At 33.6% G+C, this 23,977-nt stretch overlaps 1 protein-coding gene across 2 annotated transcripts in view; it reads right to left on the reverse strand.

Moving 5' to 3' along the window:
• ERBB4 (erb-b2 receptor tyrosine kinase 4) overlaps positions 1–23,977 on the reverse strand; it is a 4,056,904-nt gene that overhangs the window by 2,092,329 nt on the left and 1,940,598 nt on the right. The window lies entirely within an intron of this gene.

The raw sequence follows: 23,977 nt of genomic DNA on the forward strand, positions 1-23,977 counted from the left end.
TATAGGGAGAACTTAATTTGTATTCCCCCAGGTTGTTTGTGCTAACAGTTGAGAGCTATAGTGAGAATTGAATTTCTATTCCCCCCAGGTATTTTGTGCTAAGAGTTGAGAGCTGTGATGAGAAGTGAGAAATGCATTCACTAAATGATAGCCAGTAAGTTTCAGTCTTTCTATGCTTCAGGAAGCTGCTGCTTTAGCATAGTGGTATGTTGCTCTGACTGTAGCATATAGGGTCCTGGGTTCAACTCAAGATTTACTAGTGAAATGCATGCTGGTAATACAACATTTAATTCTAGCAATTTTACAAATTTATACAAGCAATGCTTAAAATGTGTCCATGGTTTTTGATCTTTTGCCCCCCCCCACCCCAAATAAAATTGAAAATAAGTGCGAAAAGTTGTGCAAGATGCCTATGGCTTACACTTCTGTCATTCTATTTATAGCATGGGTGTGGAAGTAGACTTTTTTATGATGGAAATGTTCTGAAGTGGGCAGTTTTGTCATTATTGATTCATGCATTTTGTTTCATTGCCTACAATACTGTCTACTGGAAAAATGTTCAGACAATAAATTTAAAATGAGCTCTGTCTAACAAGTGTGCTGTATTATACAAGGAATATCATTTAATAAAGTCAGGAAGGTATATCAAAGAAAAGAACACATGTATGTTTCTTGTTTTGTGTGCAAGGGGCCAATGATTTGAAAATAGCCCAAAGATAATCTTTATCCATCACTGGCCAGATGTTTTCTTTGGATGTGGTGTGGGTTTCAATGTTGTTTCAATCAATGTGAGTTTCAAGGGTAGACAAGTTTTAATGCCAAGTCTGTTTTCATTGTGAGACGGTATTGCTTTTACCAGATGTCTGTTTGTGTTTGTGCATTGTTGTGCTGTAAAAATAAAATCCAAATAATCACTGTAGAAGTAAAGCAGTATGCACACATTAGTGTTTATGGTAAATGGGGTGAAATAGCCAGGTAATGGGACATTGGAATGGTTGCAGGGGGACTCTGGTGCCATATTTTGGTTGCCTGGTCTTCAGTTACGTTTGAAAGTTGGTATCCCACAATTCCATTGGAGTGGGTGGGGTAACATAAACATGCATGCAAATTAGATGTTAATCAGCATACAGATTTGTACCTAATTTTCATGGGCCTCATCCAGATTTTTGATGTTTCCAGGTTTAGAGGCATGATGTCAAGCAAAGCGCCTCTTCAGCCCTCTTCAAAAGGAACCTTGATGATTGGATGAGAGATAGGAAATTCACCCTGGGGATCATGTCAGTCACCCTGCTAGACAGTGGACCAGGGAAGTAAATACTGTGGTAAGAAATAGCCAGAGAATTTTTATGGCTAGGCTTGTATAGGCCCTAGGGCGGATAGCCAAGTACCGACCTATGAACCTATGTAGTTATTATACTTTATTAAGCTGCTCATCATGGTAGGTAGCATCACATGACCTGTTGCTTGCCTGGCTACTTATACTTAAGTAGTCCTTTAGAATGTTATTTGTGGTACTGTAGAGTGAGAGAAAATAGAGAAATAACAATGGGAAAAGCAGAGGCCCTGCAATATATATTTTGGATCTTTGAGGTAGCAAAAAGCTGTATAAATTACCTTATGCTAAGATGATTAGAGAATTAAATTATTTTCTGATGTAAATAATAATAATAATACTTAATATGCTGTTTAAGCCATTGCCTATTGCTTGTTTACCAGAAAAGTATGATACATGGAGTGAAAGGTTTTGTTTAACTCCAGGTTGATGACTCCACAAGTCTCCTGGTTGTCCTGGTTATACAAAGTCGCACTTCAAAGCTGATAGGCTACGGCTCCTTTCTCTGAAGCCATGTTGGATATCTGATACAAGGTTATAGATCTACATATGCACATTGACCAGCACAGAAATCCCCCCCCCTTCAAGTAGATGAGATACAAGATAGGTCAAAATGATGCACTGAATTTCTTGCCTTCCTTTCTGGAAGCGGGACACATATGCTGGATTTTCACATGGCAGAAAGTTATCCAGAGGCAAGAGAAAAAAAAAGAAATGCAAACTCTATGATAACTAACTGGCAGAAAATGCTTCACTCTATCATTTTGCTTTGTTTGTTGAGATGTAACATGCTTTGTTCTGGTGGATTTTATTTCCCTTTTACTTGTGCTGTTTTGTATTTAAAGTGTTTATTTCCACCTGTTTTATGGTGTTTTTTAATACTTTAGCAGTATTCCAGTACTTGTTGGTGGTCAGTAGAAGAAACCAGTTTGTAGCCTGCATTCTTTAGCTTGTGTAAGTTTCTGATGTCTGAATAGAAATGACTGTCCCATTAGTTCCCATTACAGTGTCAGTGGCATAACAGGTAGCAGCCTCACCTTTTGTGCAGAAAGCTGTAGGTTCTATTCCCATACCAGCGAGATGGTTTGTTGACACTCTAACACAACATAAGGTGTGCTGCTCTTCTGAGTGTGTCATCCTTTTGATGAAACATTAAATTGAAGGACCATCTGCCTGAGTTGGTGGTAGCTCAGGTGGATGTAAAAAAATCCCATGGCATGTATCAAAAAGCATAGAGGTCCTGTATTTAAATCAACAAAAAGATTAACATATTTACAAAATGTACATCTTTACAGGCACATATAAATACATTTATATGTCTTACTCTTTATCATTGTTCTTATAACACCTTCATTATTATTTTTCCATTAGTGAACACCACTCTTTCTTCCACATCCATATTCTGATTAAACACAATTTCATATAGTCATTCATTCAAAATACCACATATTGCATAAAATTAATTTTACCTACCCTTCTCACATATTATTTCTTCTTACTCTTATAATATTCATATATAAATATATGCATATCTATATTATTTATGTTGTTAATATTAACAAAAAAAATATTTACAGAACTTTTATCAGAGTTTCACTACTCTTTTACATATAAAAAATACATGCTCTATTGTCTCATCCTCCTATCAAATTAAACACTATTTCAACTTGCTTTTTAAAAGGCACAATCCCCTTTACTGGTAACTTATTTATTACCAGTCTCCACAGGAAATCCTTACATTCTACTGTCTTGGTACACCACTTTTTCCTCACTTTAATTGTTTTGATCACTTCTTTTGGTATTTTTCCCATGGATGTACATCAAAATATTGCCCCATCACATTATTATGCCATATCCTTCCATCTTTCTCAATATCATCAATCCCCAAGATTCAATAATGCCTAACTAAGTGTGCACCATTCTGAGTGAACAGACAATACAGACATAACTCATACATTCTTTCTCCTAATTTTAGTTTTCCTGTTGATGTAGTTTTAAATTGTTTCTGTCTTTCGGCGTTTCCCGGTTAGGGGTCGCCACAGTAGAACTCCGGTCTGCTAATGATTGGTAGTGGATTTTTACATACCGGGTTACCAGCCCTGATGCACAACCTTCAACGAAGGCACGTCCCATTCACGTATGCCTCCACACAGAAGACGGTCTAGCTGAGAATGTAGTTTTAAATATTGACAGAAATTCATAAAGGTTACCACAAAGTGCAGACTACATGTACACTTAGTGTAATCTTTCAGAGTGACAAGAAAGCACAAAAATGTGATAAGAATTTTCTTGAATACATATCGTGCACACTTAGTGTATGCTTAGTGTAGGCTTTGTTGAATCTGGCCCAATGTTTATTTTCAACATTAGTATTTTTTCTTGATAACTTTTACTTCCTTCATTCCAGTATTCTTTTTCTATTTTTCTAATTCTTAACATCTCACATAATTTTTCGTGCCTATACTTAAACATTCTCATGATTACATTTTCAGTGTCTTCCTTTTCCCCACTTTCCCCACTTTAATACACTATACAAGTTTTATGGAGCAGAATAAACAACTGGAATTAGTAACTCCAATGCTCCTTAATCTTCAAGTACAGCATCCCTCTTTTCACTGGGTTTTATCTTGAACCTCATCTGAAAGGAAAACACTGACTGCAGAATTTCCTTTTCAGCTTTTACTGGGATCATGTAAACATTTGACATACATGGTATGTTGTCTATTAATACCAAATTCACCAGATAAAGCTTTTTCCTGAATGCTAATCTGTACATCTACCAAAGAAGACTCATTTCTTACATTTCTTTTATCAACATTTCTCATTGCATTATAATTATATAATTTCCCCAAATTTTATTCCTAGCAAAGATATTTAATTTTTTACTGCATCACTCAAACATTTATTTTTATCTTTACTCAAAGTAATTCCCATTTCTTTTACATATCCAGTCAGACAAAGCAACACCTCTCTTATCCTTCTTTGTTCTTTGCAACTAAAACTATATAATCTGCTTATGTCAAAGCTACCAGTATCATCACTTCCTTTTGTATCACATATCTAGCATAGTTCATTTTATAAGCAACTACACTTATGATTGCATTCATCACCAGTACAAACAATATTCATGAACATCCTTGTCTTGTACCAGAATTTATACATATTTCTTTACTCAGTCATCCATATACTAATACTCTCACTCTATTATTCTGATATGGTGACATACACATTCTTCTGACTCTATTGCCTGTTTCATACTGAACCTTAACATTGCACAAAACATCATGTTCTACAGTATTAAATGCCTTACTAATATCAACTACCATAGGCTACACATCCTCCCTTTTACTTATAACATCATCTATAGTTTCTCTCATAGCCAACAGCAATTCTTAACATCCATTCCCTTTTATACCACATATATTTTCTTGTATAATATCCCTCATTTTTCCTTCTTTTTTTCTCTGTGTAATTCCCATAAAAAGTTGTAATCCTTGTTATTTAATGTGATGGGTCTCTAGTATTTATTTCATTCTTTTTATCTTTCTCCTATATAAATTTTAATATCCTACTACATAATTCTTTATAAAAAATCTTTCTTCAACTATTCCTTCAATTAATTTACAAAATACACTCTTTAAAGTCCACTAATTTCTTATACATTCTATATCCTCTACCATCTGGGCCTGATACTGAGTACTTCATCCAATTCACTAATAGCAATTTATTTTTGAAATGCTTCTGCAATCTAGTCTAGATTTTTTTTTACATTTTATTCCATCTTATTTCTGACTCTTATACTTTTATACATATTTCCCATATGCTGAACTAAAATACTCATAATTTGCTCTTGTATTCCTTTTACCTCTCAATTTACAATATTATTTTTTCTCATTATACTTCTCCTTTAATACGTTATCCAAACAAGCAAATACCTCCTGCCTTTTCCATTGTAAATAATATCTCAGTTAAAACAAAAATGCCTTACTTTTTCATAGGTTTCTTTTACATATTTCTTTTTTCATATCATAATACTTTGTGATATTCTCCAAATTCTCTAATACATCCATACATTTTCCTATACTTCATTTTTTCTTCCGTTCTTATATCATTTGCCACTGTAAAAACATTTTTTATACTTCTTTGTAAATTCAGTCCATCCCTCAGACCAGTTTTTATAGAAGTCCTTCAAGGTTATATGATCCTTTCATAACTGTAATACTTCCCACTCCAGTTCCACCCCACAATAGCTCACATATTCTTTGTATTCTCTTTCCTGGTTTAATATACTCTCTTTTTTCCACCATCTCCATCCATTTTTCTAAATGGTCTAAAAAATGCATCACAATTGTATCACCATCTACTACCCCCAAGCCTTCTGATGATACAAAATAATCAATTTCAGATCCAAGTGTCACCTTCTTAAACAGACCTTAACCATTATGCCTAACCTACCCCTTCTATAAGTCCATTGAATTTTATTCCACACAGCTAGCCTCCCAGATTTTACAACTGCCTGTATTTTTTACATCTTGCCCTTTCTTTTTATATTTCCCCTTAAATCACAATTAGAGTCTCACGCAATTATAATTTACATGTTAATCACCACTGAGTACAATATTTGATGATGCAAATTATCTCTTTTCTTGCTTGTGGTATATGCATACAAAGCTATAATTATATAAACATGTTCTCTCTACCTCACATCCACAACAGTTAACTTTCCCATCCTTACCAACAATCATTCTAGTATTTTTTACTGTTTTTATACAACATAGAGACTCCAGAAAGTCTTTTACTTCCTAAACATCAGAACAGGAACACTCATTCATCTACCTACTTAACTGAATAAATTACTTGAAACTTCAGCAAAATGTCTTTATTTCTTCTACAGGACAGGCATGAGAGAGAGAGAGAGAGTCTTCTAGATCTGCTAGCTAAAGTGATTTTATCTTGACTAACCCTTTATTATAAGCAATAGAAATAGAGTGCAAAGTATAACCTACCCTACTTGAGATACTATTTAATAAAATATAAATAAAACTTTAAGCCCAAAATTATATATTACTTCAAAATTTGTAATTTGATCATCACATCTTCACGCCTAAATATCTATAATACTTTCCATAATTAAATTTAATTATCTGCAGTTGCTTCACATCACCCTTGGCCACCAACATTTTACGGTGAGTTTTCAGATTGTTTTGAGTTAGTGAAAATTAGATGGTGTGAGAGTTTGCTATCAATCCCCTTTTATCTCTCCCCTGTACATACTAACTGATGATCTCCTGATTCTAACCAGCGCTGACTTCCAAAAGTGCAAACTTTCAGTTTCTCGGAACCTATTTTCTGTACAAATGTTTGCATTCTCTGTAGCAACACAGGAAGATAGCTATGCAAATGGTTACAGGAATAAGAAGATGCAAAGGCATATATACTTGCTAGCAGGCATAATTAAACTTTGTGGCACCCTTTACAAACATTCCCAAATCAAGCATGGCGATACATGACAATCCTGGTCTAAGTTTGCATCTACTTATCCAATCATTAAGGCTAGCCTTACAGGCAGCCAAAGCAGTACTTTGCTTAACCTGTAGTGGAAACCTACTCCACAGGCTGGGAATGCATGCAGTTAGGATTCTTTCCCTCTAGTGGTACTTGTTTATTTGTTGCTGAAGACTTAGGTTCCTAATATTAGTATTTGCAGACCCACAGGTTTTTAGGACTGTGTCTTTCATTGCTGAAAAGGCAAGACACAGGTCACCTACAGCCAGTAAAGCTACAGAGTATAACAAGCTTCATCCTAACTTATCAGGGCAATTGAAGGCTTCAGCACTTTTAATTTTCCATCATTAAAAGTAATTGGGGTCTTTCTACTTAATACCCCATACTCAGCGATGAGTCTGATAAGGGAACGTTTGTAAATGATACACGCCTAACTTGTGGGTATAAAGTCTGCACACTCTGACTTGACTCGACTTTGGTGAAAGTGGTCTACCGTGACCCATTTCCTAATATCAAGTGAAACACAACTTTGCATGTATTTGTTGAAAATTACTTACAAAGGCTCAATCAAGATGTTATCATTCTTGCATGAAAAAATATCCAGAGAAATGTTTTAGTCCAGTCAAGTTGTATGATGAAAGTTAACTAGAATGTAAATAACTTAAATTCTTCTCTGTAATTAAAAAAAGGGTTCCTATATATTCCTGCATTTTGTAGTACACTAGTTTGCTTTTGATGCAATTTGGCAGGTTGGAAATATTTCCAGAACAGCTTTCAACTCTTAAATATGTTTCTTCTTCAGCTAAAATGTTACAATCATGTATTCCTTTTTTATTTTGCACACCTATATTTATACATTTATAAAAAGACCTGATAGTAGCCCTTTCTGATTCAGAGACAGGCCCATCTGGTCTGTAGGATCACTATGGACAGTCATCTCTTCAGGTGAGCAATATACTCATTAAGCATTCCTGCAGGTGACGTTACATAGGGTTGCCAGCTGTCTGTTTTTTGACTGGACTGTCCTGTTTTCTGACAAATTGTCTGGTTATCAATTTCATTCAAAACCAGACACGTGAAGTCCAGGTTTTGTGCCACTGCCAAATTTTTTTTTTAGCAGATCTACAACTAACAGAAATTTAACCTAACCAATCCTCGCCTTGCAGTCCTTCCCTGGCAGATGCTGAGCCATTCCTCAAAGTTGCATGAATCTTTGAATTGGCAGGTGTATGTAAGGGGTGGATGCTTGATGCGCACATGTAGGAAGTTGCATGGTTTCAAGTCAGCGCTAAGTAAACAGGTTATATTATAGCGTCTTTAGGATTGAAGCGGGACGTGTAATGTGCTGTAAGATGGATATTTTACACAGAACTGAAAGGCATGGATTGAATTTAACTCCGTGGTGTTTTTTTAACCTAAGTCTGACAGCACACAACAGTAGCTTTGGAAGCCTGGCAGTGTCTTGGATTAACATGGTGAAAATAAAAGACTAAATCAGACCAATAACTGATTGTACTAGCTGTCTTATTATTATCCTAGTCCTCAGTGAATCAAAAGAGGTTTGATCGGGCTTGGCAGGCTGGCAGCACATTGTACCCAGATCGGGAAATGTGAAGATGAACGATCAGTACTCTATGCTGGACAAAGCAGCCCTCCGAAAACTGGTCAGTGTTGTTCATCATGCCTGTTAGCGCATGTAAGCAGAAGCTCTTGGGGGAATTTTAACTTGTGCAACACCTGAGCAATTAAAGGAGTGCAGTCTGTGAAAGGTAAGTAGCCCCAACGTGGGGCAAGTTTTACTTTGTGGGGTTAGTCTTTGGCTGTGAATGGATGAGGGGACATTATTAGTTACCCCAGGGAAGATAGTGCTGTATTTAGAATGTCGCTGCCTGCAAGGCAAGCATAAACTGCCATTACCGACAAACACCCCTCACGCTAGTTACCATATGTTTAATACAGTTCTTTTGTTTAATGTTGCATCTAGGAAAACTTACTTCTATAGCACCCATAAATCTGAGTGAGAAATGCCTATGGGTTTTCTTTCTTTCTGTTTTTTTTTAAACTGTCTATATGCACCTACAAAAGCTAATTCCAAAAGGAAATTCACAGAATAGTAAAATGTAGTAGGGAGTGTTCATTTTCACAGATTATTTCTTGGCTGACATTTTAATAGCCAGCATTACACTGTTTCTGTTGTTTGGTTTCTTACGGGGTACTAATTCTTGTCTCTCAGCCCGGGTAGGTTTTTCCCTTGGGTCACTGGATTTTCCCATATCATAACACATGCATATAGAAATACTGGGATTTGCATTCTTTTGGAGTCTCTGGTAATCCAGAAAATACTGTACAATACTGGTATTCTGTTTCAGAAAGGAAACAGACTATAGAAGTTTGTAAATCGGCTGATTTACTATGCTTTTTTACAGAAAAGCATGGTAAATCAGCCAAAAGCAAGCAGCAGGAACAGAAAAAAGAGGGTGTTCTCTGCTGCCGTGGTGTCACAAACTGGACGGAATGTGGGCGGGGAGGGGAGGGATGGGTGGGGTTACTGGTGATGTGAGGGGTGTGGCTTTACTCCGATTTTAGCCATGACGAAAGGTGGCAACCCTAGTGATGTATGCTAATTAACCATGTGCACTCACCCAGAAATGCATGCAGTGAGGCATTTACACACCCAATTCATTCAGAAAATCACTTAACTGTTTAAGTTAACTGAGATAGCTGAGATAATTAACTCAACCAAAGGTTTATGTTTACTTATTACTTTCAATGGATGAATTGTGTTAGAGGTAAGACTAGAGGTTTTCAGCAGACAGCAATAGGGGGAGGGATTAGCATGTGTGAAGCTGTATGTATGAGTACACATGGAGTCATGAATGGCCTCAAGTGAGTGCATGCAACAATGTGTCTACCTGGGTATAGCCACAGTAGGGGCATTAGAGGATAAGTAGGGTAAGGTGTGTGTGGTATGCATGTGTGTGTGTGTTTTGGTTGGTAAATGGTTCCATTGAAGGCGAAATGCCGAGGTACCAGACTTGTGAATAAAGGATTTGCTTTACCGTCTCTGTGGTGGTGTTCCTTTCGCTACTTAGTGGACTGTTTAATTCGTTGATGTGTTTGTGCTTGTTATCATTTTATAATGTGTGCTCAAGCAAGCCTGCAATATGGTGGGGGTGGCAAGACCAAAGGGGACTTTGATTATTAGTTTAAAAAGTCAATAGGAGTGTTTTCCAACATGACAGATATACGACACTTGACAGGGATCTGAAATATTTGTCAACTACAATTTAAAAAGTTAATAGGTCAGTTTTGCAGCACAAAAGATGTAATACATATGTGGGAAACACTACACATGAGGGACACATATTAAACATCAGCCTAACTCACAGGAAGCTTTGAACCCTGTGCTCTTGACATAGGAAGCTACTTAGCCTTCTGCACTAAACTAGACACCAGGCATATTTTTAAGGAACATTTGTATTATTAATTTAACATATTTACAATATAAGGATACCAAGAACCACCAAAATTAATACAAGGAAAAACATTCTATATCCTTGGATATATAAAATATATACACAAAGGAAGAAATTCAGTCAGTGCTAGGAATATATTGAATCATCAAGGTAATTTTATATAATTAATACATTAAAAGTCTTGGTATTTCAATAGCAACATTTCAAAGCTATCCAAACCACTAAAATCTTAGTCTGATTTACAGATATTATTCTCATCACTTATTTTTCAATTTTATATAATATTGCTATTAGGAACTGAGTTTGATTTCCATATTTGTGTAATAACTTTTCTAGCAACTACCAAAAGAGTCCAAAATGTGTTTTATTGTTGGCATTAGTATAATTGTTCTAGTTTTAAAAAAAAATCAGACTATAATCCCTTAAAAATATACTTATCTCCTCCCAAGATACATTAATTTTTCACAGTCCATAAACACGTGGGTTCAATCAGCTTTTGCATATTTACTAAACTGCCAACAAACTAAAGAAGTCATTTTACTAAACTTGGAGATTTTATAGTAAATAACATTCTATGCATATATCTCCACATAAAAACTTACCAATATAAACTTGAAGAAGTTTGACTTACTGATTTAAGTAACAAAGTTTTATTCTTACCATCTATTGAGTCACTCAGTCTAATACTATCTAAAAATTTCCAGAATTTTGCATCAAAATTATTATTATTGGTTATAATCAACTTATATAACTTGGACATATTTCCTTTGTAGGTGAATTTACTTTCAATTGCTATATTCATATAAGGGGGATTAGAGTTAGTTATGCTCCTCTTCACTCATATTATCTACACATTCATTTAATTTCTTACTGATTGATAATATTAACTGGTTAACAGATTCATCCAACTAATAATCCTTCATTAAATATTCTGACAACTTAGTTTTTCCTTTTACAAAGCAACCAGACCATAATACTAATCCATTTATTTTTAGTAAATCCATTTTAACATTGTTTGAGTTTCCTTAAATCTAAAAAGACTAAAAGTTCCATGTTGATATAAATGGAGTTTTAAAAGACATTGTATAACAATTTTAAGAACTGATTTCATATATGCAGAGTCTAAAGATTGACATGAATTTCTGTCTAAGGTAAATTGTATAAACCTTACATACTTCTTATTTATTGTATTTGATAAAGTCATAAGAATTCAGTATAATCTGCTCCTGAATGGTATTCCATTGACTAGTGTAAGTTGAGTCTATCCAGAGTATAAACATTTGCAGCAACAGAATAAGATTCTATATCTGGGAAGATAATATCATAATACTCCCATGATTTTTTATGATTTCTATAAGCAATTCTCAGCTTTTTAGGATACCATAAGAATGAAGTTAACATTTTTTTCAATTTCTTTATTTTTTTCTCAGGTATTAAAGCTATTGAATGCAATGTGCGCGCGCGTGTGTGTGTGTGTGTGTGTGTGTGTGTGTGTGTGTGTGTGTGTATATATATATATATATATATATATATATATATATATATATATATATATATATATAAATATATATAACTCTCATATGTTAATCTATTGACTATAAATCCTGTTTGATATTTATTAGTTAATTTATCTACTATATTTCTTAATCTTAATGAATTAGGTCTATATGAGAAAACTAACTTATTATCCTTTCCGTATTTAAATATAGGAGAGATTACAAAAAAATGTCCATGAGGGAGGAATTATTTTGTTACTTTGAATTATCCTGAAAACATCAGTCTGAAATGTTTAATGGACACAGACTACATAATTCCACACTTAAATCATCTAATCCTGGAGCTTTACCATTTTTCCCTTTTTAAAAGCTTCTTTAACTTCTATTAGGTTAATAGGCTTATTCAACAGAGATATTGCTGGTCATTAAGTTTATTAGTAACATTTATCTTTAAATACCATAATAATCATGATTATTATTTTTATCTTTATTAATGTTATCATGGATTTTTTTTAATATTAAGCAATTTCTCTATGCCTAAAGTAAGCATATTGTGTGAGGATTTTGGATACTATTGATCTGTGCCTTTTTGGTTAGCATCTTACTTCTATTAGCTAATGTCTGTAGATTTTTTGAAGTTGTTGCATAACTGTGCAATTTTATTTTTCTGAAGCTACCTCCCCTTTATGTGTTAAGACTGTTTGATATTTTGTCATTCATTTTTTAATTATTTCACTATTACCTCATTTCTTTTTTGTTCAAACCTCGCTTTGCATATTTCATCTTTTATTTCCAATGATTTTTTATCCCACTATTTCATTTAATTACTAGCCCATCTTCCCATTTTATCATTCATATGCATTTTAAGGAGTCCCACAATATGACTTTACTAACCTGACCATTATCATTCAAAGTTAAAATATTCTTAATTTGTTCTTTAAAGTAACTCTTAAATTATTTTAATTTTATCATATATACTGGGATTCTATAAATAATCTGAAATTTCCTTATAGCCATTGATATATTAATACTTAATGCATTATGATCAGATAAAGGACATGGAATAGTTTTAAAATAATTCACTTTATTAAGTAAATCAGTAGAGGCATAAATCCTATAAATTCTAGTTTGCATCCCATGCACATAACAGTAATGAGTGAAGAACAATGGCTTATTAAATCAACTAAATTATCATTACAAATCCATTGTTTAGTGCTTTAACTGATGTCAGAATTTTAGCTTTCTTCTGTTCACTTGCATCTTCTATACTAGATATGGAGTGAAAATACCCTGATAAAATTAAACTACCCTTCAAAATTAGGTAGTGTATAGAGTTTGCCATTATACTTAATTATTACAAATGTACACATTCCTTTGGGATCGTTAATGGATTCCATGACCTAAAGAATAACAGTAGATGTTCTCCAAAGTATACCAGTTCCTCTACTCCTTTTGTTAAAAGAAGCAGACATTAATATTTTGTAACCTATGTTATTTAAATATTGAATATCTTTATCCATCAAGTGAGTCTCTTGCAAGAAAATAATGTCTCCTCTAATTAATTTTAGATATCTCATTAATGATTTCCTTATGCTGCCATTATTTAATCAATTTACATGATTAGGTAATAGATTAAAACTATCCATGCTGTGTATTTAAAAGGATTCCTTTTAAAAGATATTGTGACACATTTATCTATGACATTAATTCAATTGCATATAAGACTCTAATGCTTTCCTCCAACATGAGCTTAATATTCCTAATTTTTTTCAATTCTTCCTTTCTACAAATGAAACTTCTAAAACTTGTAAATAACAAAAACAAGAGCAAGTCTATAATTATAACTGTATATAAAACAATGAAACACAACATACCATGTATACCAAAGTTACTAGTTTGCTTATCAAATAGACAAACTACTATATTATCTCTATATCTACCAATAGCAAACATTAATCAAAAACTAGCCAAACACTACAATGACTTATAAATAATTAATATAATATGATATGCAAGTTAAAAAAAAAATAAGAGACTATTTTTAGTAATATTTTGCCATTTGAAACTATTCTTTCATTGTTACATAAAAGTTTAATAATCATCTTCTATTAATCACAAATATTAAAAAAATGGAACAAATAGTGTACTATATACCTATTGATGTAATAGTAGTATAAATCACCAATTAAATATTCCTAAATTATTTACTCACTCAGTTTTATTATAACTGTATCTCTGAAGTGACAAAGATATCTGTAAACTTACAGGTGACAGGTAACCTTATCATAATAAGCTATTATTCAAAAGTTAAATCAATGGCCATATATATTTATCATACTAAAATATATACATATTTTATAGGTCTAACAAAGCTCTGAATTAATTTTAAATGTACAAGTGTCTATATCTTAAAATTGTGTAATACTCTGAATAAGATAAATACCAAAATATTTAAAAATCTTTAGCTTATTAAACTATTTCATAAAAATGCATTAAAGAGAATGTCTTGCTATTTCTATGGAGTCCAAAAAATGCATGATATACTGTATTCAAAAGTTACAATGTGCATAATTCAAATCCTTTTCTCCCTTCCCAGGTTCAAGCATATTAAAAAAATCTGTTTTGCTTTCTATCAAAATTGATGTACTGATTCAACAGTATAACTCTCAAATTTCAGTTCTGACTTATGAAATGAAAATCTCAAAGTTCACATGGCTAAACTTCAAATTTCAGCTTTCAGAATATTCTCAAATATTTTTTATATAATTTTCTATGTAAATTATATGAGATCTTGTACATTCACATTCCTGCTGCATGCAGTATATGTAATAGATATCTTTCTTATAAGCAGCTTGTTATTTGAATATTTTGTTTTCCTGTCTATATAACATTTCTAAAATCTCCATGAAACAGCTATTTAATCTACAACTTACTATTAGAGATTGCAGTATGTGTATATATTTCTTAACTTACTGATACTGCTTTTATTATTCTTACACGGTAGATATTTCATTCCTTGTGCATTTGCATACTATTCATAAGATGTTTACTCTTCTTATTAATTCTAGTATTGCAAGCAATTTTGACTAAAGAATTCCTGCTTGCTTAATTTTAATGTGTGTTTTTAGCCATTGTGAACTGCTGTTCTAATCTAAGTTTCACATCCTGATATTAAAATTTGACTACATGTGAAATAACAACTGACAGCAGCTGCTAATTTCTTCCGCAACTATCACTTTTTCACATTCCTTTTAAACTGTTCTAATCAGTAACAAACATCTAGCTTTACTTCTTTCCATTAAAATATACTGTTAGAGTTAATAACACTATAGCATAAGCTATTAACAGTCAACAAAATGTAAGCAAATTATATGTCAACATAGCTCAATATAAAACATAAGTGTAATTTTTATTTCACCAATTATTCATTTCTAAATAAATGTTTTAGATTTCTAAAATATATACATAAAAAAGAAAGAAAAAGAAAGTTCCTTTCCGTATTTACAGACATCATAAACTTTGACCTAGATTTTCTTCAAAACAGCTCAAGACGTAGGCTGGAAACAAGACAAGCAAGAATCAAGCATTTTACACAACTGTAATGTCATTTTGTTCTAAAACTTAAGTGCTAATTGCTTAATAAATGACCTGTGAAAGGAAATGTGTTACACAAGAACAAAGAAAACAAAATCACCAGCAATTCTAATTAGCATATTACTTAGATTAACATTCATTTCACCTAGCAATGTACATGCTAACCAGAGGTAAACAAATAAAATAACATTTTTAACTTATATAGTCTTAAAGTTACCAGTTGCACTGTTTTTAATTTTATGGCACTGTCTTACAGGAAGTATTAGTTTAACATTTAGAAATACATTTATATGTTTAGTTAAATTAAATATGATACATTTTTCACTGTAAATATAGTAAACCAGTAAAACAAACTATTTTTATTACTCATCATGGAAAACAGTTTAGCTTAAAAAATAAGTATATACTTACATATATTTTGAAGCGTAACGTCCACTACAAACCTTTTACATAAAGGGCAAATCTATTGTTTCAGAAAATTAAACTCCTGCAATCAGAGAGTAAACATTACTTGTTTTTAAGATTTTTAATTTTAGAAGCAATTTTCCAGGGGTTCAGTTCACTCAGTCTCTCGAGGGATATACTGTTTCAACCCATTTCTTCAGTATTATTATGGATTTTATTTCTGTTAAAAAAGAGAATGCCTCCCCAGTGTGTCAAATAATTTAGTTCCTTCAGAAAGAAATGATCTGATTTTTGCAGAAAATACCAAAGTGGCTTTAGTATTGTTCTTTTAAAGTTCCTTAATCAGGGGTAAGCAGTATTTATTTTAGTCATTACTCTACTGGAATAATCCCTGACAAATCTAACTATACATTCACCTATTTTAATTGGTGGGCTGGACCATGCTGTTTTTAACATTTGATCTTTTTATAAGTTGGACATATACTTAACTATAATTGAACATGGTGGTGAGTTTTTCTTCTTCGAATGTTCTTTCAGGGATCTATGTGCCCTTTCAATTTCAAAAGCTAAAGTTTCAGGTACATTTAATGTATTATGTAGCCGGGTTGTTAAGAAGTTTTTTATATTGTAGCCCTCCTACTTTTCAGGTATACCATACATTCTAATGTTATTTCTACTCAGTATATTTTCTAAATAATCAGCTATTATCTATGTGCCAGTTATTTTGTTTTAAATGAAATTCATTCTGAGACTCACCTTCAGTTATTCTCCCTTCATGATTATTTAAAGTTTCTTCCACAATGCTGATCTGTGCACTTTGTTGTTTTTAAAGAATTTGTAAATGTTCAATTTTTTATGGACTCTTCTTCGAAACCTTCTATTTTGGCATCCTCTTTATCCATTTTAAGTAATACATCCTACATAGTAGAAATTAGCGACAGGATGTATTTTTAAATAAGAATACTGAGTTCCATTTCTTGAGTGGCTGTTGTTGAAGTCTCTTCTCTCTTAACCAAGCAGTTGAAATTCTGACAGGAAAATTGCAGCTTTTGAATAACTTGAAGCTATAAATCTTTTATCTGACTATCTAGCTAATAAGCAATTCCAATTTTTAATTTTTTGATTATATTTTCTGTCAGTGAAAATTTTTCAGTCACAGATCTTTCATCAGTTGATGCTCTCAGTCATCTTGGCTATGAGTCCTATGGGATATTTTCTGGATATTAAGTATGAAATTCTAATATCTGGTATTATCGATTAACTGCAATTTTCTAAGAGTTATGAGGGACAAGGTTCAGGGATATTTTGCCATATCAGGGAGAGATGAGAGGAACAGGATTATTTCCACATATGGGGGGCTGATACACTTCTAAAAGGCTGTGCTGAGTATTTCTGGAAAAAAGTCATGAGTAACAACCACAACAACAAAAAAAAAACACAAGGTAAATTTTTTAAATATTACTCAGGGCCACATAAAAAGTTAATAGGTAACAGGTGTAGCATCACAATGCAATATCTAAAAAATAGGAAGAATGAAACTCTAATGTCTGGCATTACTGAGTGACTGTAATCATCTGTGATTTATGAGGGGCAGGAAAACAGTAAACTAAGGGACAGGTAGGAGGCATGTGGATAATTGTGTGTGTGTGTATGTGTGTGTGTGTGTGTGTGTGTGTGTGTGTGTGTGTGTGTGTGTGTGTGTGTGTGTGTGTGTGTGTGTGTGTGTGTGTGTGTGTGTGTGTGTGTGTGTGTGTGTGTGTGGCTGCGTGCTCATGTATGTGAGAGATATAGGGAGAAAAAGGGGAAGATTGTGCCAGTGCAATGTATGGCACACCAAAGAGGATTACCACAGGAATATTTGCACTAGTGGCAACACCACGTAATTCGGACACATGAAAATTAGTCTATAATAAGGTCCTTCTTTATTGTGGATAAATGATTCTGAATTACATTTTACACAGTTGCTGAAGCAAATACTTTTCGATGGAGCTCATACCACCCATGGTAGGATTCTTTATGAATACCAGGGCATTTAGATAAGTAAACTATGTTTTTTCTGATACATGCTGACCATTCAGCCAGAATGTTTTGATTCTGATTTTGTTCATATAAATAGTAATCACTTTTTGTTCTGTGATATTTTTTTATTCTCTGATTCCACAACAGGTGTTTGCCCCTTGCTTTGGCCTCTCTGTACTTTGCTCATAATGCAACATGCTTGCTACTGCTAAATTTTCACAGTGGGCAGGATAGCGCCAGAGATATGATAATGCTATAAGGACTAAGATGGATAGCTCAGTCCTATTTGGGATTTTTACAATTTGCTTCATACCGATACACATTAATTTGTAAAATGCCACCTATATGCAACCTTTAAAATTAAAAAAATACTGTCAACTACAAAAAAGTTAAAAGTAACTCATTATCACACAACTTCATGACAAATGCTAGCAGTTAAGCAAAACAAGTAAAACACTTTTCTATAGACAGGGTCAGTCTTTGCCATTTGCACTCTCTTAAATGGAATATCAGATGTGAAACTGTGGCAACTTGGGGAATGGAAATTCTGTCTAATCCAGTATTTTCCATCAGGTTCCATAAATGCTTCACAAAGTGTAACACAAGACACAAACACCATATATCAGTCCTTTACAATTACTATTTATCCTCCATAGCATAATATATTTCAAGCTTATACCTTTAACTATTACAGTAATTTAAAGCAAAGTAAAGCAAAAACAGCCTTAAAGTGTCAAGCTGAACTTTGTTGACTGCAGTTTCTCACAGAAAATCATTGTCTCCACTGTTTGCATTATGGTGTCAGCATTAATTTACATGTTATTTATGTGTTGATTGACTGGCTGATTGCAATTTTCACTTTCTTCATAGTTGTGCAATCAGAGAGTTATATGGAAAGGAGTTTAACAACCTTGCCCATGACACATTTATAGTGTTTTACATCCAAACAAAACTACATCTGCTTGTGTTCATCCAATTTAGCTTTCTCTGGACATAAGATGATGATTCATAGTGGAACTAATAATAACTATTATGTCTAGATTCTGCATTCCTTTGTCTTTGTTTTCAACAAATAGCAAACTGCAATACGTCCATCACAGGATGGATAGAAATCCAGTTACACTGCATCAAGAACAATAAAGGCACATGCATCACTGGCTGATTATTCCAAAGGGCAGTTTGTGTGAGGTGCAGAAAGATATAACAAACAGCATTGCCTGTTCATATTTTGTACATTTTTTCTGGTGGGGGATATGACTCCAGTTTGTTCAATTTGTGAATTCCTGGCTACACCCCTGGGTATGTTTGTCTGTGATTTGCACTGTAATATAACACACTGTATTACCCTTTTGCATGTGCTTCATTGATAGTAAATTCAATTATATCACTCAATAGTAACAATGGTTCTGGTTCAGACCTCTCATATTAGCAACATTACCTTCACCCTTTGGAACAAAATGCAAAATGAAAACAAAAGTTATCCTACATCTACCAAGACTGTGGCAGTAGCCACACAATTCAGACTGTTCAAGCACTACACACTCTTCAAAGTTTAATGAATACCTTCAGTATAAATATATGATCAGATGTCACACATATTGTCCCATCACACTATACATGGAATTCTCTGGTGGAGATACTTTCGCCTTTGTTATTCATTAAATGGTGTTCTTTGCTTGCAGAAAAGTATCATTAGCAGTAAAAGTAGTAGTTTCAGAACAATGAATGTATTAGCAGTCTAAGTGTGTACTTTTAAAGCTAATACAAAAACAAATTTTCAGTACCGTCTCTATGGAGACATATCACAAACAGCCTTTCCTCATTGTTTCATCCAGGAATCTGTTTTCCTTACTAAACTTCCCAGCTACAAGACTGCTAATTTTGAAAGAAAAAACTGAGCTATTTCAGGTGGTACACTGCTCTCATTATAGGAAGGCAGGAATAGTGGTGACTTTACCCTTTTATACTTATGGTCCCAAATAAGTTGGTATTCAATTCTAATTAGTGTTTGGGGATTTGCTAGTAAATCTGGCAGTTAATTCAGGTTTGGTGTACCAGTACTTCTTCATCTGAGATTTACATTACTAATTCTATTTATGTTCTACAGAACAGTATATAATTGCTATTATACAATTCTTCCTCTAAAACGTGCACGCTGATTGGCCAGCCCCACCAGCGTGCCCGTTGTAAATCCCTCAATATACTAACGGAAAAAGGTCCGGTCGTCCGGACTTTTTCCGTTAGTATAAAACACTGTGTCGCTATGTTAAAAGAGTTTAACATAGCGACACAGGTTTAAAAAAAGCAACGCAGATCTCCGTTGCTTTTTTTAAAGCTGTCTCGCTATGTTAAACTCCTTTAACATAGCGACACAGTGTGTAAAAAGCAACGGAGATCTTGCAATCTCCGTTGCTTTTTTTTTTAAACCTGTCTCACTATATTAAATGGGTTTAACATAGCAAGACAGCTTTAAAATAAGTAACGGAGATCTCCATTGCTTATTTTAAAGCTGTCTCGCTATGTTAAACCCATTTAACATAGCAAAACAGTAAAAAGCAACGGAGATCTTCCGTTCTCCGTTGCTTTTGCCCACAGCTCTGATGTACTGTGTAGGCATGCGCAGTACATCAGAACTGCTGCGGAATACCAGACAGCTGCGGAAGGGCAGCAAAGAGGCATTATACAATGCCATTATTTAAGAAAAGTAATTATTTCTTTTCTTAAATAATGTCATTGTATAATAGCAATAACCCACTTCTGGGTGTGAGTAATGCAGGATTTAACCACGGTTGTCTTTGTTTGGTCCCTCGGGCTTCGCCCTCGGGACCAAACCACGCCAACCGTGGTTAAATCCTGCATTACCCACACCCAGGCGTGGGTTATTGCTATAGTAACACTAAATCCTTTCTGCATATCATGAAGTGCTGTACTGTATTACAGAGGTAAAGTTAGATTGGGGCAAAAGAAGAAACCACACTGTGAGCAAGGTGTTAGGGGCACAATGAGGAGATACCTATCAGCTGGTAGTGTACTACTGGTACTCACAAATGAATGCTGCTAGTGGACTTGCAATCAGGGCTGAAGCTCTTCATCACTTCATATGTTGCATAGGATTTAGCAACCTGCTTACTACAAATGTAGTAAAGAGGTTTTCAACATTTTTAAACAAGAAAGAGCCTTTTTTTCTATTTTTGAGTACCAGAGGACCATTTTTAATAGACAGTTAATTATGGGTCTGCTATATGAAATATATGTCAAAGTAACAAAGCAGAAGGCCTGAAAAATTTTTGCTACATTACCCTGGTTAAACCTGTTTTGATTTCATGCATTTATCTTAGTGTTCACTAACCAACATGCAACCAAGAACAACCCAATTCAAATATAGTACTTTAGATACATGATACATACCAAAAACGTTAGGCTCTGCAAAGATTATGTTTAAATTTTATAACAGGAAAGGATCTAGAAGGCAACGAAATATGCAAAGATAATAATGAATGAATTAATTTGGTAATCTGTATACTAATGAAGGCTGATTGTCCCTGCCATATGCCTAGGAACGCAGCAAAACTGTTTTTGCCTATTGCTTTGTTTACACTCTGCACTTCTCAAAATTGTCTTCTCAGTAAATAACAACTTTATTTGCATAGATCTGTGACAGTTAAAAAAATAAAATCATTTTCCATAATTCAGAGGATTCTTAGCAGAAACAGAATGTTTAATATAAAATATTAATTTGATTTATGAGATAGTGCTTTTTAAAAAAAGAGTAAGCCGCATGCCTAGTAAGCATCTGCTGTGATGAACAGCATATTAAAGCTTTAAAAAGATTGCGTGTCTGTGTGGTGTCAGCTGTTCTGCTGTCAAGAGATTCCATTGCCTGATCAAGGGTGACATGTCTAGTAATGCACAGGAATATAATAGCACAAAAGAGAGATTTAAACAGTGTCTTTAGAATTTGAGGCTGAAAGATATAACTTATTAATTGTGGACTTTAAAAAGCAAACAAAATATATATTTGTGGTATGCCATGCATTTCCTTTATTGCCCCACCTAAAATGAATGCATGATAACTAAAAGATCTATTCATGCATAATTGGCATAGAAGACAAGTATGGGACATCTGTTCTCTCAGCTTCTTACTCCACCCCTAGTCCAGAAACTACAAAACAGAATCCCGTCTCCATGGAAATATCAAGATGGCCTTGCAACTGTACTATCATACTGTATGCATTACAACATATTAATAATGTGTACTTACAAACATGCCATGAACAGGTATATAAAACTATATTACTCATGAATTGTTAGGAACACACATGGAAATATGCTATGAATAAGTATGTTAAACTGTTTTACTCCATCTACTATGTATAACCTTTATTACTATAAGATATAAATTAATTCTTGTACAATTGCACGTGCCATTGATAGAAAGGAGACATGGACAAGTTAAGCTGTCAGATCGATAAAGGAAAAATTAAATAACAAATACATTGTCAGTTATAGAATAAGGGATGTTAACCTTCATTAGAAATGCTCTGCCTTGTACATGGAAAGAGCAGAGGTATTAATGGGTCTGTGTGCCCATTAATGCCATGTAGAACAAGGATGACTAAGATGCCTGATGGTAGGTATCCCTGCATGCAGTACAGTTCTTCTGAAATAGAGACGTGAATCTAGGACATGTTTTCTCACTTAACAGAGTAAACTGAATGCAGACGTTGCTGCAACTCATGTTAGCCAAATGCAGTTCCTTAGAAGGACAGGCCTACACTGACAATCTCTAATTAACAATGAAAAATCCTGAAAACTGTTCAGACAAAATAATTACAATTTTAGATCAAATTAAAAGATCAAACTGGTTGTAAGATTGCATATAATAAAGTAACATTTCTCTCACTGCATTCATATACAATCAATATTAATCAAGTTATTCCTACAATTGATGAATTAAAATGTCTAAGTTTGATATGTGGAACAAACACACAACATATCTCAGATGAGCAAATTACACACATATATAATTGTATGAAAGAGATAATCAACAGTTAATCTATTAAAATAACATTCACAGGAAAAATCAAGTTATTTAAATTAAAATATTTTTTCCTACAAAACTCTCTTAGCATCTCCAATATCTAAAGTCCCTTAATATTTAATAACTCTCTAGATATTAAATGGTTTAATAAAATTAAAAGGATAAGCAATTTTCTGGAAAAGTGGATCTCCAAGATTTTCCTAGAGCATAAAGACTGCATATAATATTACAGGCTCATTATTGTCTTTCCTTCTACAGTATTTCACAAATTTGTCAAATTGGAATCTGTATAATGAAGTACAATTTAAAAATGTATTTAATGGTTTCTGGCAAATCAGACTATCAAGCCTATTAAAGACATTTTCTCCATAAATATAAGGTTAATATTTCTAATATTAATTTTCCATGGTTAAATATTAAGCTCACTGATTGGGCAGATTTAAATTTCTCAAATATTCACTTTTCCAAGATTCTACTTAAAACTTGGAAATCAGAAATCATTGGTACATTACAACACAAAGTATTTTATAGCAAAAGACAAAAAATAAATGGTAATGGTAAACAGTGCCTCCAATCAGCAGTCAGATCGTAAAAGTACAAAAAGGAGGCAACAGACCATGGCTACAAATAACATAAAACACTTTTTAATCCAAGACAAACAACAGGTGAGCACTTTTGTGGACTAAGCCACTTCATCAGACCTGATCAGACATCTGATGAAGTGGCTTAGTCCACGAAAGCGCTCACCTGTTGTTTGTCTTGGATTAAAAAGTGTTTATGTTATTTGCTGCCATGGTCTGGTGCCTCCTTTTACTACTTTTACAAAGTATTTTATAATTCATGGTCTGAAACAAAAATTAATCTTATATCTTTTAGAAAAAGACCAATATGGACATGATTCTACTGAGCACTTTCTTGTCATTGCGCAACATGTATCATAGTCATCTTTGCTGCAGAACAGTTTATTTTTTTTGTCACACAAGGTAGATGGATTACTGACACTACAGAGCAGCATAAGGAGGGTGCACCACTCCTGAGTGTGTCATTCTTCATATGAGATGTTAAAGTTAGGCCCCATCTACCAGTTCTTAAATTGTCTTCTACCTTC

The sequence above is a fragment of the Protopterus annectens genome, chromosome 6.part1 (assembly GCF_019279795.1).
Source record: "Protopterus annectens isolate FY-2018-M chromosome 6.part1, PAN1.0, whole genome shotgun sequence".
Classification (NCBI taxonomy): domain Eukaryota; kingdom Metazoa; phylum Chordata; order Ceratodontiformes; family Protopteridae; genus Protopterus; species Protopterus annectens.